At 35.8% G+C, this 17,501-nt stretch overlaps 1 protein-coding gene across 1 annotated transcript in view; it reads right to left on the minus strand.

The window, feature by feature from the left end:
- Nucleotides 1-2,908: 2,908 nt before the first annotated feature.
- Nucleotides 2,909-17,501, minus strand: part of LOC145690891 (uncharacterized) — a 98,226-nt gene continuing 83,633 nt past the window's right edge. Inside the window, exon 3 of the transcript XR_014132295.1 lies at nt 2,909-3,821. The gene's annotated coding sequence lies outside the window, so the exon portion shown is untranslated. The remainder of the gene's footprint in view (nt 3,822-17,501) is intronic.

Below are 17,501 nucleotides of genomic sequence, written 5' to 3' on the forward strand. Positions count from 1 at the left end.
GAAAAAGGTTTTGAGATCCGAGCCTTCGGAATGGGACGCTAGTTCATAATTAACTAAAATGCTGCCACATGTTTTCAAATTATTTTTATTTTTTTAAAAAAAATATTTTCAATGATTTTTTCCTATTCTATGCAGGTAATTGAGATTATAATTTGCCTCAGTAGTAACACTCTCATTTTCGATTTACCTAGTAAGATTGAGAGAGTGAACGAGTTTAGTTACAGCACAGTGTTAACTAAATGTATTATGTAAATGTAAAATTTACAAGAAAATTTACTTTTTTAAAATAAAATTGTGACTGCTTGAACAATTTACAACGTCCGTAAATAAGATACACTCTGAGTTGTGTCATTTTCAGCTGTAGATGTTGTATTCCTTGCTCTTTTCATTTTCTTCAGGGTGTAACGTTTGTAACACAATATTGTTTTCACAAGCTGATGCAGCTCCCACGCCAACATTTTAAATGTTTTTGTAATTTTTAGATGTAATGATTGATCCTTAATCATACTCTACTGTTATTATTTTATTAAATATTGCCGATTTCTATTTTCAGAAACTGTGCCCCAACACAAGAAAAATGTAACTAACGAGATTATTGAGAATTGGCTTCAGCATGCCGAACAACAAAATCAGTTAAGATTTCAGCTGCAGTTCCATAGAAATTTAACTGACAAATCACAGCGTCGAAATTCGAGTTTGATTCGAAATTAGAGTTAGTAATCAAAAGTAACATTATAAAGGAGCAAATATTCTGGTTATTCACCTTTGTGATATTTCTTGAAAGTGATAAAGAGTGGCATAGAACTTATTTTCAGCAAAGTACGTAAATATTGTTTTTTCATGTAACTAGTGTGTCAGTGACATAATTTTCTAGAACAAGTGTTGGCAAGTTAGAAGGCGAATTTCTTATATTTGAGAAGATTGTTCTTAGGGTGATCTTATACCTCTTCGCATAGGTTTCTAACTCTCCATTTGATAACATGTAACTTTTGATATGGTAATTTCTATTAAAGCATTGCAGGTAATGGCTTGAAATCTTTAATAGAAATACACAAGACCCATATAAATCCAGCCACGTTCTCCAATTTTCGTTACATGCGTTAGATTAATTGCAATATAATCTTCAGTAAGTTTGTCCACAGAGAATAAAAATTATGCTCCAGAGGGGCGAGGGCTTGCTAGGAGAGAGGGTTGACCATCTGTTTGCTTGTTAGCTGCTTTTAAAAGGAATCTATTACTAGAAACATCATGTTGTAATTCTCATTTCTCAGTGGTTAGAATGGTCTGGACTAGAAGAGCCCTAAACCACTTCTTTCTTCCTTTCACAGTTTGTTTGTTTCTTCCACCCCCCACAGTCACAAGAAAAAGACTTTTTTGCGTAAGCATTTTGAATTAGTGGCGAAAATAAAAACACTAAGATCAGAATGACACCACGGAAGAATTAAAGGGAGGGGCGGTCACTCCTTCTGAGAACATTTGAATACTTTGAATAATCGGAGTAAGAAACTAGAAATGTCGTAATCTAATAAGAAACGTTTGTTGAAGTATACAGATCAAGACGCATTTCAAGTGTTACAGTATTGTACTCTCCTCCCCTCCCCTTCCAATTACCTTCTGAAGAAGTTCTCTGTTCCATATTAGCCTTTACACTTACAATTTCACTATCCAGTATTGATTTTGACCATATCATCTGCACAGCAAGGCGAGTAAGGTTTACGAGTCCTTCCTGCCCCCCCCCCCCCCGCCGTTTTAAAAATTGCTAATTATAATAAAATTTATCGAAAACAATTTATCTCAACGCTAAAGACTTATACACATTCATTATTGCAATCTTAAAATAAACTTGCCGCCTATGCTAGCGATCTAATATCTACGAATAAATTAAAAGTTAGTTTGAAGCCTTGTGTATTTTTTCTTATCCGAATTCATATTTGTTTCTATTATTGCATCGACAAACGCCTCTGCACTAGAGGTCTACACGAGCTCGGACCAAGCCCGAGGGCTTAAGCACGACCCGGCCCGCAGACAGCGCTCGGGCCTACAAAGCATCTATCACTTCGGGCCTGGATCGGGCTCGGTTTCTGAATTTTTAAATATACAAACATGTTTCCCGGGCTTTTTCCAGCCTAACTTTGTAAATATACTGTAAAACGATACAAATTGCACCGTTCTTTCTGGAGAACTTTTAAAACACAACTGCAAAATTTAACTTCGAATTGCTGTAAATAAAAATACAATTTTGAATTAATTATTTTAATTGATTCGGGCTAATTTGATTATCACAGAGCTCCGTCCGAGCTCGGGCCTAAATGCTAAGACATATTTCGGACTCCAGTCGGGTCTCACATTGTAAATTCACGGGTCGGGCCGGGCCCGGGCAAAAATTCCGGCCCGTGAAGACCTCTACTCTGCACCTGCACACATTCCTTCCTACTCCAGAAAATCTTCTCCCTTCCGCATCGTCAATAATGGTAAATTTATTCCCCGTATATTTCCTTATTATTGTAAGAGATGTTCAAACGAGCACTCTAAAATTTGTTCGTTCTCTAGGGTAATGTGAGTAATGCAAATTAAGAAAGATATGCGTATCATACAAACGTCAGAAAAACTTGATATTTATTTGAATAGACCTTTTACGTAATATTTCTTTTGGAAATTATAAACTTATGCAAATATATCGAGGCATCTTAAATTTAATGTTGAATAGTGGCGAGTGGGTCGTAGCTTAACACTACAGTACTCGCATGAAATTGTTGAAACATTAGTGCTCGCGCGGATTACGATTGTAGTCCATTTGATAAATATATATATATATCTTAGTGGTTATTCAACTGGTATTTTTTACATTATTATTGTGGTTTTCACAAGCAATAAAGAACACATTTCAGTGCAAACATTTTGTTTTTTAATGTACAAAAAGAATTAGAAGCCAAAACTTTACAATGAGTATGCAATTTACTATATTTATTTTATTTATTTATTTAACAATCACCAGATACAGCTCCGAGGCCATTTTACACTGGATATCCAACAACAACAATAACAATGGAAAGGATTTGGGAAGTTATCGGCCAGGGCCTGTTTAGTAGGTACCATCCCGGCATTTGCCTGGTAGGACTGAGGGAAACCCTGGAAAACCTCAGTCAGGATGGCCGGCAGCGGGATTCGAACCCACGACCTCCCGAACGTTTATTTTCTTAATATTTGATTAAAAATTGAAAAAAAAGAGGACATTTGCATTTAAAATGTCAAAAACTGCTATAAAAAATAAAAAGAAGTTGTTAAATTGTTTGCAAGTATAACTTTTACACTTGGAAACATTTTTGACAACATTTTGGGTGTTTCAGTCATAAGAGTCAGTGCAAAGAGTGTGCTTGTGGTCAGAGCAGATCCACTTACTGCACCGGAAACATCTTTTTCGAGTACTCTTATTTCTTCATCTTCTACAAAGAGGTTTGATAAGTTCTATAGCCACAGATTTCAGGAAGTATCTACGGTTGATCATAGCATCATTGTTATTTACTTTGAAAACAAATGGTATGGTGTTATGACGTTGTGTTCGCGTATTTCTTGGGTGCACGGGATCAATATATTATCTGGTAATTTTGTCCTTTCCAATGTAAAATTTGCCATGAAACCCGTCTTCCTGGATAACACCGTTGCTTTCTTCATCTTCTATTTCTTCCAAATCGTCATTACCACTTTCTTCAGAGTCACTACTCGACAACATCTTCCTCTATTTCATCTTAGTCTTCTACACTCAAAACTTGATATATTTATATTACTTTATGAAAACGAGTAGAATGACTATATATCTGAAACTAAAATGATCCAAAAAAAGCATTTTTTTCAACGAAATACCTTACTATTGTCAAACAACATTTATACTTACGTACACATTTATATTAAGTACATTATAGAAAGAATAGAATGATTATATGCCTGAAGTTAACTCATCCAAAAAGCAATTGATTAAAATTATTGTATGTATGAAATATTAAATTGACCCCACAAAACCATTTTTTGCCAAGTCTAATAACATCTTTCAAAGACGTCACTTTTAGTTTTGTTACAAAGTAGAGCACTTATAGCATCTTATACGAGAAGAATAAAGAACTTTTTATCATGATAAAGTACATTTAACACAAATACGTTATTTAGATACAATATTTTTGTTCGTTCCAATTTTTTAATACAAACTACTACAGCTGTTGTCTTTTTACATTTACTGTCTTCGAGTTTATTTTTGTTTCTCGATTCTAACACTGAGGTTCACGGAGAGGAAGTGATCGTTCCAACCGAGAATCAACAATTTCAGGGAGTATCACTGCTATTTCTATAGAGACAACCGACAAAAGGGCGAAACTGCCCGAAACAAGTTTTTGAAAAAGAAATAAACACATAAAATTAGAAGAAAAGTAACAGAGACAACATTGGTTTTTAGCCAGGAGCGCTCATAAATCACTACCACGTGTCGCGAAACTAGTAGGGGGTACAGTTTCAGGGGGCTCTCAATTCCTGGAAAAAGATCAATCCATATACTGTATACAACATACTTTTTATTCTCTGTTGCCAAACTTACTGAAGAATATATTGCAATTAATCTAACGCATGTAACGTAAATTGGAGACCGTGGTTGGATTTATATGGGTCTTGTGTATTTCTGTTAAAAATTTCAAGTCATTACCTGCAATACTTTGTTAAAAATTACCATATTAAATTTTACATGTTATCAAATGAAGAGTTAGAAACCTAAGCGAAGAGGTATCAGATCCCCTTAATGTAGAGAAATAAATACTGCGAGCAGCATGGAGATGCTGCTGAAGAGAATATAAAGAAATAAAACCAGAATAATGTACATTTATATATTTGTTACTCCCAACCGAGATAAACTGATATATATGTATATATATTATAGTGGAGAGTGTAAATTATGACTACATAATGTTTTTACTCAATGTTATTTATATACACAATGTTTCTGGTGCCCCACTGCTACTACTGGTTTGTAGCCAAGCCATGCATTATGTTGGGTTGTCTTGTGTGATCTTACGAGGTTCAAACTGCGTATTAGTGTATTCTCAATCATTGCCTGCCAGTTTTGAAAGCGGCTGTATTTGATTTATTATTTTTAAAATAAGAAAGGGATTCCTAACATCTGTTTCTTGAATTTGATGTCTAAACTTCAATCCTTTTCTTATTTAAAAAAAATCCAATATGGCCACTTTGAAAACTGACAGGCGACGATTATGAATACACTGATATGCACTTTGAATCTCGTAACGTCACATAAGACACTCCAACATACATGCGCACCACTAGTAACAGCGCAACATCATTGGAACATGTCACAATTTATGTTCCAATGAGATGACGTGGATAGCACTTGGACATCCGTGGGATATACCAAGGGTGTAACCAAAACGAATATTTGGAGTACCCAGCAACATCGCATGAAATGTAAACAGAGCGGGCATTTGGAGATCGCAAAGATGCCACATTTACGTCGCGTGGAATTTGTACCAGGCATTTTCCTTCTTTTCTAAGCAATAGCCTTTCTTTGTAAACAAGCTGCTCTCAGGAAATTGAGAAATAATTAAGCAAAATATTTGATTTAATCGAATTCTCAATACGATTTCCAGAATCTAAGATGTCGTCACTGGATTGTTATATGCAGATGTTCCTTCCACAATACACTCAAGCGCAAGTCACCAGTATTGTCACTCCCTTTTTTATTATTTAGATTCTGTGGACTTCAATGGTTCCTCGTGATGAAGACAGAGGGAGACAAAAGCGTCTAAGCAGGTGAAATTTTAGAGAAGAATCTTATCTTTTCTTCCAACTGCTATGTAGCAGCCTGGGCGGCTTGTTTTCAACCCACTATTTGTTCCCAGCAAAGAGGCGGTATATACACACAGTGACACAAAAGTCCGGAGCCCATAGGGCAACTGCGTTACTTTTGCAGATATGAAAACAAGCGAAAATATGAAAGAATATTTTTAAATTCCAGCAACAGTTTTGTTTCTGTACTAGTGTACCGCCCAATAAAGAAAATACGTTGCCTTAAGCCATGTTGGACCACACTAATGAGAGAATGTGTGGCCTGAAAATAGCTACACTGAGAAGAATATAAAGGAGACACATTCTAGTATAAACATACGACTTCAATATCCACGCCAGTGCGTAGCAACCACAAGTTTGGAGGAGAGAGCAGATACAAAAGACGGCAAATTGAGTCCTGAATTATATCTTTCTTTCCCTTCTCTTTGGTACAAATAATTTCGAACCACACTTTCTTTCATTCAATGCTGTCCAACAGTGGCAGCGTTGTACTTTTCGTTGCCTTGTTTTCATATTTGCAATAGTAACCAAATTGGCCTATGGGCTTTGGGTTTTATCATGTGCAGAAAGTATTCTCTAAATATTTTGTGATGTACAAAGCATATTCGCAAAATATTTTTCTCATATAAAGAAAATATTTTGTCATATGGAGGAAAATATTATCTAAATACTTTTTGTCATGTACAGAAAATATTTTTTTGTCACGTATGGAAAATATTTTAAAATTATTTTATACAACTTTTTAAAAATGGATTAGAAATCTTCAGAAAACATTTCAGCTAGTCTATCCATTCAATGTAAATATTTAAAAAAAAATATTTATTCTTGACAAATTATTTACTGTTAGTGGTAAGTAATATTAAAATATTCCGTGCGAAGCATTAAAAAAACATTTTGTTAACATTGTATAAAACATTTCAAATATATTTTCAGTAATATTTGGAAATCGTATAGAAAACATTTTCTGGAAAACTTTTCTAACGGCGTATAACATATTTCTACAATGTTTTTGAGTGTTTTCAGAGAATATTTTCAGTATTATTTGGAAAAAGTTTTCAACAATATACGGAATATATTTCCTTACCTGAAGTAAGATAAATTTTCTGAGGGAAAATTATGGCAGGTTTTAGAAACGTTTTGAAAATATTTCGTTGCTTTGTGGGTTAGTACTTGGTTGCTTTTCAGATATTTTTTTTTCAACGTTACATTACTAAGTTAAGTTCGTCACTGTTCATAGAGGTAACAGGATGAATGAGAGTGAATAGTATCATGCAGTAAAGATTCATAATTTACGTATCAGACTCTAGTCCCCCCTTTATTATATAACTATTATTGTTTCCAATTTTAGAGATTACTTGGAAGCAGAAGTACAATGTTAGTGACCTTGCAGAATTGGGATATCTAGCAAGAATTTGGCAAACAACTTGCTAGGACAATATTATTTACTTATTTTTTTTTTTTTATTTCTGGCTAATCCGATTTAGGATCCCTTTTTTCCTTGCTGACTTCTATACTATTTTCTTACTGTTTTCTGAGGGGTGGAATATTTTTTGTAATAGAAATTTCCAAATTAAGAAACCATATTTACCTTCAAGTATTTCCGAGATCAAAAATAGTTAGACCGGACACAGTAAGCAGTAGGATTTCCACAAAGCCTTTGCCTTTGTGAAAATTATATACTGGGCACAGACTTTCCTTGTAGTATCTAGCATCTATCTTACCTTCTTCTGTGCACTTCTATCTCTTTTCTAACGGTCTGTATTCTGTTCTCTGTGATTTTTAACCTGCGCCCCATTTTAAACTTATAAATTCATGTAAGCATTTAGCATATCTGATTTGAAAGTAAACGTTTCTTTGAGATGTTGCATGATATAATTTTTGGGGTTATTTACGTTTGTTATATAGTCCGGTAGAGATTTAACTTTGCTTTCACCTTCATCTGAGTGAAATAACATTAAATATTTTAAATACCACTGTAGTGCTCATTATGTACATTTTCGTTTTTGCAATGCCGTGTTATAGAGATGAATTTCCTGTGTAATATATTGGTCCATGAGTTTCTGAGTATTGGTCTGGTCCTGGCCTGGTCCTACGTATATGCAAGTTAGGCTAAAGGAGACAGTGATAATAAGAAATGAATAAAAATGGTGGAAAGAAGAAAGTGGGAGTTAATAGGTGAACTCTGAGAACCCCCTTCCCATACACACTGTGTTTGTCTACCACAAAGTCCACTTGGCACGAGCTGGGATCGAACCACCAACCCCATGCACCAGAGGTGAAGGATCTACCACCGAGCCATCGCGGCTCTTACGTGTCGAAAATGAGAAAACATTTTAATATTGATGGTATCTTCCACTACCGGATTCCTGAAGAAACTGTATAATTATTTAGATGCCCTGAACTCTTCTGCGAACCTATCCCAGACACCATGTTTGCTTGCCGCAAGCTTGCCTGTTGCTTTTATTCGATTTTATTTCGCTTTGGCTTAAACGCAAAAGCTTATTTCTGCTTAGCCCAAGCTATAGTGCGGACAACCCACACTTCACTTGCAGGACGCTTTTCTTTAGATTGAAGTAAAAAGCCAGCGCGCGTTCGATTTTCAGTTGTTCTCAAAAACTACGTGACGCAGACCTCTTAACTTTCGGCGACAAGGTAGTGTTCGCGTTGTTAGCGTCTTGTTAGCATTCAGCTTGAGTAAAGGACAAAATTATTTTTTTAATTGTGCCGTCTAGTACTCTAATCCCACGTACCTGTAATGTCGCTCTTTATTTCCTCATATTTTGGTAACCATGATGCATAACGAATTGTAGTATTTATGTATAACCCTTTGGGGATCCCATGGTACAATTTGTACCATACGGGTGTTTCATGGTACATTGCGTTATAACTCTCCTATTTGAGCTTTTTCGTCCGTTTTTTTTTTTTTTTTTTTTTTGTTTTTCAAGTCCAGAGGCATTGTAGAAGACATTACGTATGGTTTCACACCTTCCAGCGTCGAGACATAAGAGGTGATGACGTCATAAGTCTAAAATTTATATTTTCGTGTAATACTTTTTTTGGGGGGGGTTATGTAAAGTATTTTTGGCTGGCTCATTTTTGCACGTAGAAGATTGAAATTTTGCACAAACATGCAGTCCACCGAGTAGTATTTACCAGATTTTTTTCAGATTTCTACGTTAAAACAGGGAGTATTCAGAGGTTAAAAAAGTTGAAAAAAGGGATATTTATATCCAAAAATCCAGTTTTTCCTCATTTTCCCGCCTTAGATATATGATGGACACAAGTGAATGGTACCGCCTGAAAGGCAGTTCTATTCTGAAGAGAATGATGTGCGACACATGGCCCTAGGGTAATTAGGGAAGTGTCAGGGAATTTTTACCAAAATATACTTCTGTATAGGGGAATTTTTGACATTTTTGGTATTATTTTTGTGCTGGCTTATTTTTGCACGTAGAAGATTGAAATTGTGCACAAACATTCAGTTCACCGAGTAGTATCTACCAGATTTATTTCAGATTTCTGCGTTAAAACAGGGGGTACAGAGGGGCTAAACGTTGAAAAAGGGAATTTTTTACCAAAAAATCCCTTTCACTGGATTTTCCCGCCTTAGATACACGATGGGGACAAGAGAATGGTATTGCCTGAAAGGAAGTTCTATTCTGAAGAGAATGATGGGCGAAACATGCCCCTAGGGTAATTAGGGATGTCTCAGGGATTGTTTAAAAATTTCCCTCTGTATACGGGAATATGGGACATTGTCGGTATATTTTTTTGGGGGCGGGCTTACTTTTGCACCTGGAAAATTGGAATTGTGCATAAACATTCAGCCCACCGAGTAGTATTTACCAGATTTTTTTCAGATCTCTGAGTTAAAACAGGGGGGTCCAGGGGGGCTAAAAGTTGAAAAAAGGATATTTAGACTCAAAAAATCCCGTTTTTCCTCATTTTCCCGCCTTAGATACATGATGGAGAGACGTGAGTCATACCGCCTGAAAGGCAGTTCTATTCTGAAGAGGATGATGGGCGAAACATGCCCCTAGGGTAATTAGGGATGTCTCAGGAAATTTTTTACCTGAGATCATGGTGTATTACGGTAATTTGGGGCATGGTGGGAATTCCTGATAAAATTTCTCCCGCCTTCGGTATTCAAGATGGAAACTTGAAATTTGGCACACACATTCAGTATACCAAGTACTATTTATCAGATTTTTTATATGACTACGTTTAAACAGGGCCGCTCCAGAGGGACCCAAAAATGCGAGAAAAAATTTTTCCCTCCCAAATTTTCCCTTTGACATCACTTTTCCCGCTCTATATGGTATGAACATGCAAGTGATATCATTTGAAAGCCAGCTCCATTGTGAAGAGAATGAGGTATGAACCATGATCCTAGGACAAATAGGGACGATGCAGTAGCAGGTTGACTGAAAGCCTAAAAAATAGCCCAAAAAACCAGGTGCCGGAAAGGGATAAAGCATAAATGTGAGCATAGATGGCAGGAGGTTTGAGCCTACTTATTTCGCGAAAGAATACAGAACTGTTGCAGATATTTTAATATAAACTTCAAGTTTAACTTACAGTATAAACTTTGTCTGAACGCTGTGTTTAAAGTATAAACATTTTTCTGCGTTTTCATATAAAAACGTAGAAATTTCAAGTACTCGCGGCTAATATAACAACATATTAGATATTTGTAAGAAGCAACGGCGCGTTTCTTGGCACAATAGGGCGTGTCGATTTTTTCAATTTTGAAAATCCTAAAATGAGGGGTGCTAAAAAGTTGAGACCTGACATTGTATTTCGAAGCATATATTTAGAAATTCGATATAATGTTTTTTGCTAGGTAAATATTAGTTCAAAATTTTTGTTATTTTCGTTCTTTTTTTACAAATTTACTTTTGTTGTTCATAGATGGCGCCAGCGTTGTTTTTCATTTACTGAGCAAAAATACATGCTTGTTAAGATTAGTTTTATCTATTTACACATTGCTGAATCACAGTTTTAATGTTATGTCAAATTTATATTCTACAATCATTAAATTAGATACATTTTCAATTTTAAATGGGTGCTAAAGTTTTCACATTTACTATATAATAACTCCAAGGGTATAAGATTGAGAGCTTCAAATTTGAGTGTGTAAACTTTTTCAACTAGTCCTTATACTAACATAGTGGTTTCTTGATGTTTCTTTACAATGACTTCTAAGACAAAAACAAAACGTAATACATTTACACATAGGAGTAATTTGATTGGAACCGGCAAATAATTGTTACCCTCTGAACTTCCCGTCATTAAGCTATGTTGTCATGCAGAACATTTGGTAGGCTTGCGTGCAACAGCTGCCTTATCTACTGCCACCCTTATGGATGTTGGCTTGATGACCGACAAAGAGCAAAGATTTGTGATTGATTACAATAAAGTGAAGAGAGCACAAGAAAAAAAAAAGAAATCCGTGGACCAAGAATTTGGTGAGTTCTGTCAGCCAGGTATAATCGACTGCATCTTCTTTGACGGCCTTGAAGATACTACGAACGTTATGTTGGTAGCAGAAAATTCAAATCACCAGTTTCCTTTGATTATATGAGAATAACACTATTCTTTTTACAGCGAGCCAGGTGGACGCTATCTTTATCATTTCACTCCTCAGAAAGATTGTGACAATAAAAAGCAAGCTGAAATTTTTGCTGATGATCTTGAAGATTTTAGAAGGGCATTGATAAAATCTTACAAGCAATTGGAGGTGATTCTACTAACGTCAACACTGGTTGGGAATGTCGTACTATGCATTAGGTAGAAGTCAAACTCGGTCGTAAGCTAAATTGGTTAGTGTGTGCTCTTCACACCAGCGGGTTACCTTTTCGACACTTAATCACAGCACTTGACGGCATAATTTTGTCTAGCAATCAGTGGAAAGGTACTATTGGAGATATGCTAGACGCAGTTACTGGACTTGAAATCGATCCTTCATGGCAAAAACTCCCGATTGGAGAGCCTCTTATTGCGCTGAGTGAAAATATCGTAAATGATTTATCTACAGATCAAGCATACGGATATCAGACTACACAGGCCATTCACACTGGGAAACCTCTATGGGATCTGGTGCTTCTTGAAATTGGTCCAGTCAGTCATTCAAGATGTTGACTACAGCAAATAGACTGCGTTGTTTGTGGGTTTTTAAACATAAACTTAACGTCAAATATCTCATAAATCTTAGGCGGATAGTGAAATACATTGTTAGGCCAGTTTTAGACGAAAGCATTTATCGTAGCATTTCTCGCAGCAGATGTGCTGCCAAAAATCTTGTATAATATTCTATGGCATCAAAAGTATATTGTGCTTTTACATGGTAGCATTTTGATAAGCACTTTGTCGTGACGTAGCAAACAAATCACTGGAGAAGAGCGCAATTATGACTCCAAAACTAAAAACAGATATTTCAGTCACTATTTCTTCTAAAGCCCTTTTTCGCATATGGTTATTATGATACAAAGGACTTTTAACGGTGCAGTTATACTATACAGATCCATAGATTTTAAAATTTACAGAAGAAATTTCTAATGTTTTAATAGACTAGTGTATAAGTAATGGAAATATGGTGTGCATTACATCTGAGATGCGTATTTATGTGGAAATATACAAATTAAAGTCGAACCTGAAATGCACGTAATTTTCAATAAGCTGCCATAAAATTTTGGCAAGTCTGTAACTTCCCTATTTTGTATCGAAAACAGAACCCAACCATCCCCATCGGGGCTTCTAACCCATTCCCACTACTGCTGCTGCTACTACTACTACTACTGCTACCACTACTACTCCTATTCCAACTACTACTACTACCCGTTCCTACTCCTACTCCTATCCCTACTACTACTACTACTACTACTCTTACTATTACTACACCTACTGCTACTGTTACTATTACTAAGTACTCCTACTACTACTCTTACTACTACTTACTTCTCCTCCTCCTACTAGTACTACTACTTACTTATACTACTATTACTCTTATTACTACTACTACTACTACTGCTTACTACTACTACTATTAATACACCTACTACTACTTACTCCTCCTCCTCCTCCTCTTACTACTACTACTACTACTACTTATACTATGGATCCGTATAGTAAAACTACACGTAACCACCTGTTAAAGTGAACCTGCACCGGAGAATGCAAGAGCACACCAATAAATGAAACGAGAAAGTTTTTTAAATGAATTTCTGTGTGTATCCGTATAGTGAAACTGCACACTTTTAACTTTGTACAAACAAGGATGTTTCTCATATTTTTTTAATCAACATAATAATAGTATCCCTACTCCAACTTTTTTCTTTACTACAATTCAATTTCCCACACATCGCTTCCTTTTAACACACCACGGCGCTGCAATCGGAGCAGAAATGCTGGGGAAAATGCTACGAAATGGAGCAGGTTCTATCGACAAGAAATGCCATAGGATATGCCATGGCATGGGAAATGCTATAGCATTTGCTACTTTACACGGTAGGATATCAATGATACGATTTTTGCTACGATAAATGCTTCCGTCTAAAACTAGCCTTAGTGTCTATTACCCTGCTGGTTCAACATCAAAGTCAAACATTGCTGAGAAAAAGGGACACACCACATCTTGTTTAAACTGCAGTGACTTAATATGCAGAAGAAGATTGTTGTGGATGCTGTATTTCAAAAGATACTTTACTTGAGAAGTGAGGCAGTATAAGGAAATCTCTCTGTACGTCCGAGGAAAACACCTGCTATCGACTCAAATGCCTCGTTCGTGCTAGAGATGATTGACTGGTCTAAAGGTGTTTATGAACCTCCCTTGACATGCACATTTTTAACTGAAGTAGTAAAGAAATTTGTAGACGTTCCGATGAAAGTACCACAGGGGCTAAATCACGCTCAATCTATGGAAAGGTGTATGAAACAAGTCACAGAGGCAGCAGCAAAAGTCTATACCCATAAGAAACGTGAGGGGTACATGATAGTTCAAGAAGCAAGTCCACAGATGAAGTCCGAAAATGAATCAAAACAGGACATAATTGAACTTGTTTTGTGAATAACTTGTGCGTTAATAGTATTGTTACTTGTTGCTGTTTCACAAAATGTAACACAAATGTAGCACATATATAGTAATACTATAGTAATAAGAAGTGTATGAACTGTATGATGCAGCAGTTAAAAAAATAATTCATTATAACTGAAATTTAGCAGTTTGTCAATGTGGTTGAGTAAGGTATTTTTATAATGAATGAAAAATGTTTTTTCTCAAGATTTGTAACAGAAGCTAAATACTTCAAACACGGAGAATGTTACATGGTTTTACAAAAACAATTATAAAGTACAATAGTACGTAATCAAAATAATGCTTTTTGTTTTTAGTAACTTCAATGCAACAATATAAAGTCTAAATACAGTATTTCAGTAAGTACGTCTATGTATGCAGAAATTTTATTAAGTGTCTTCTCAAAGTATTGGTTATATACGCTTTCTTACTGTACCTCTAGCTTTATTAATATGTTTGATTATTAATAAAATGTTTTATACCGAAAAATAATTTATTTTATAGCATTGCATGGCATTTTCGAAAGTTTTTGAGTATGAAATTCCGAAACTGCTCTTGTGCTATATTCGAATCTTGATTTACCTAGCTAGAATTTCTTTAATTACAAAACTAAGTACGGATTTGAATTTCTCATACCTAAAAACATACTTTTAAGACCCCTCATCATGAAAAATTGCAAAAAGTATACTTCATCCTCAAAAATGACACGCCCTATTGGCACAACTAAACCGTAACAATTATGCTTATTTTGATGTTTTGTAGAAGCGGATAGGAGACTTAGGTGTTTTCACGGTTGTGCATTTGCTTCAATAATTGGGAAAGTGAGGGGACAATATATTATAGCATAAATTTAGTCAGACGGTTAAATTATACGGATTTCATACTGTTTTATCTAAATTCGCTTACTGCAAGCTTCCATATAACTTGTTTCGCGTGTTTCGCTTGCAATAAGCTTAATAAAGCTTGTCATTGATGAGAATATGCTTATACTTGGCTTGCGTTTGACATAATTTGACTTGTGTTTAACTTGTGAACACAAGCTTGCCGCAAGCCTTGCCCAGATGTAACTAACTAGCTTGCAGCAAGCTAATTGGCTTGCATAATATAGCTTGCGGCAAGCTAATTGACCTTGCAACAGCAAGTTTGTGGCAACTTGCAGCAAGTTTAAATTGCTCTCTGGGTATAATAGAGTTTTGTTATGCTTGGTAAGTCCATATACCTTAATAAAGTTATTTGGAATAAGCATTTTCTGGAATATTTTGCATTGTAAAAATCAAACAAATAACAATTAACTTTCCAACTCCATACTAGTAGTCTTGAATTGAAGAATACGGAATCGATATTTGAAAAAAAGGTCGTGAGGGGCGCAGCTTTAGCGGGGAGAAGCACAACTCGAAATTTGAATCGAGAGATTTTAAATATTTGACCTTCGATTTGACCTTGATGTCAGAAATTGTGACAAGCAACAACCCATTTCTTGTTTGATAACACTAGTTAACAAATTTAAACTTTTTGTTTGTTACATGGGAAAAATCACCTGATCTTAAAGGAACTTTTTGCGCTGTATTCGAATATGCACTCGGTTTCTCTCCATCATGTACAGTTTTCCCTAACAGAGGGATTTTCGGGAAAATCCCTCAAAAATTTCCCTTTTTCAGATATTTTATTCCCCTAGCTCCTATCCCCTTACATATAGTAACATCGAAATTATACCTAAGTATACCTAGATTTATATTTAATAAACCCTAAAAGTTTCGTAAAAATCGCTTTGTTCTTTCTAGAGAAATAAATATATTTGTATGTATACTGTGTGCACTGTTTATTGCACCTGATAGTAATGCTTTCAGCTCTCCTGAGTTGGGGTAAAAACGATTTGCTTTATTACTACAAACACAGACATAAAAATGAATATTTACAATAGTCAACAACACACTTGTATTGCTCTCTGTAAATTAGAAACGTGTATAAAAATAGAATGTACTTCCAACGTATATTTTTTTAAACGTACAGTATATGTATATCTTAATACATATATATACAATTCTCCAAGTTTTTTCGTTTTGTTCATGAAATGGTTATCAATATTTGTTATCAAATGTAACAGAATGCAAAAGAAAGAAAGAATGGAATACAGACTCATTGTTGACAACAATGAACTAATGCAGTCTGAATTTTCCACTACGATATCGTTTCCCCCCTCCCCCCGCGCATTTCTCTCTTTCTTGTGTTCTTGACACCTGGTGAGGGAGTTTTGTACATTTTTATATTGACGTGTGGTTTAACACTACTTCACTTTCAAAGTTGTCTCTGCTGCTAAGAGTGCTTTCATGTTTGATCTTAACGGCATTGTACCCAACTAAGACCAGAAGTTTAGTTTGTGATCAGTACAATGGTGTCAAGAGGACGGCGTTCGTGTGTTAACTCACCAAATAGTTTTTGTTATGTGTGTGGCCAGTTTGTAGTTAAAGGACAGTGTAGATCCATTACGCCATCGGTGAAACTAGCATATTATATATATTTCGGATGTCGTGTGGGAGATCAGGACAAAACTTGGGCACCCAACATAATTTGTGCGTCGTGCTACATCACTTTACTTGCATGGGCCAAAGGGAAACGGAGGTTCATGAAATTTGCTGTACCAATGGTGTGGAGAGAACCCACCAACCATCTGGATGATTGTTATTTTTGTCTCACAGTAGTTAAGGGACATTCTAAAAAAAGCAAATACACAATAAGTTATCCCAACGTTAAATCCGCAATTAGACCTATTCCGCACGGGGATGAACTTCCACTTCCCGAGCCCCCTACCAACTGGGAAGAGATATGGCTAAAAGACTCTGATGATGATCATGACCTTGATGAACCATCGACATCAACATGTACATCCAAGGATCCAACGTTCATCTCTGACTGTGTTCGCGAGCCACATTTCATCCGGCAATGTGAACTTAATGACCTAGTCCGTGATTTGCACCTGACAAAACAAGAGGCGGAACTTCTGGGATTAAGGCTCCAGCAGTGGAACTTATTGGATGAAGAAACGAACATATCAGTGTACAGGAAAAGGCATGTTCAATTTTCAAGCTATTTCTCAATGCAAGATAATGTGTGCGTATGTACGGATATAAATGGGTTGATGGCGGAGCTAGGAATTCCTTACGTTCCAGAAGAATGGAGGTTATTTATCGACGCGTCAAAGGTCAGCCTTAAAGCTGTCCTTTTACATAATGGAAATAAAAAACCTTCTATACCACTTGCGCACTCAGTGAAGATTAAGGAATCCTATGACGCCATGTCAACTTTGCTAAATCTAATAAATTACAAGGACCATTGTTGGCAAATATGTTGTGATCTCAAGGTAGTTGGTATTTTATTAGGACTGCAGTGCGGTTACACGAAGTACCAATGTTTTTTATGTTTATGGGATAGCCGAGCTGATGACAAACATTATGAAGTGAAGGAATGGGAACCTAGAGTGAATTACGTACCTGGAGAATGCAACGTCAAATACGCTCATTTGGTAGATCCTAATAAGATATTACTACCGCCACTTCATATCAAGTTAGGACTTATGAAAAATTTTGTCAAA

Source organism: Thermobia domestica, chromosome 7, assembly GCF_964235325.1.
Source record: "Thermobia domestica chromosome 7, izTheDome1.hap1.1, whole genome shotgun sequence".
Lineage (NCBI taxonomy): Eukaryota > Metazoa > Arthropoda > Insecta > Zygentoma > Lepismatidae > Thermobia > Thermobia domestica.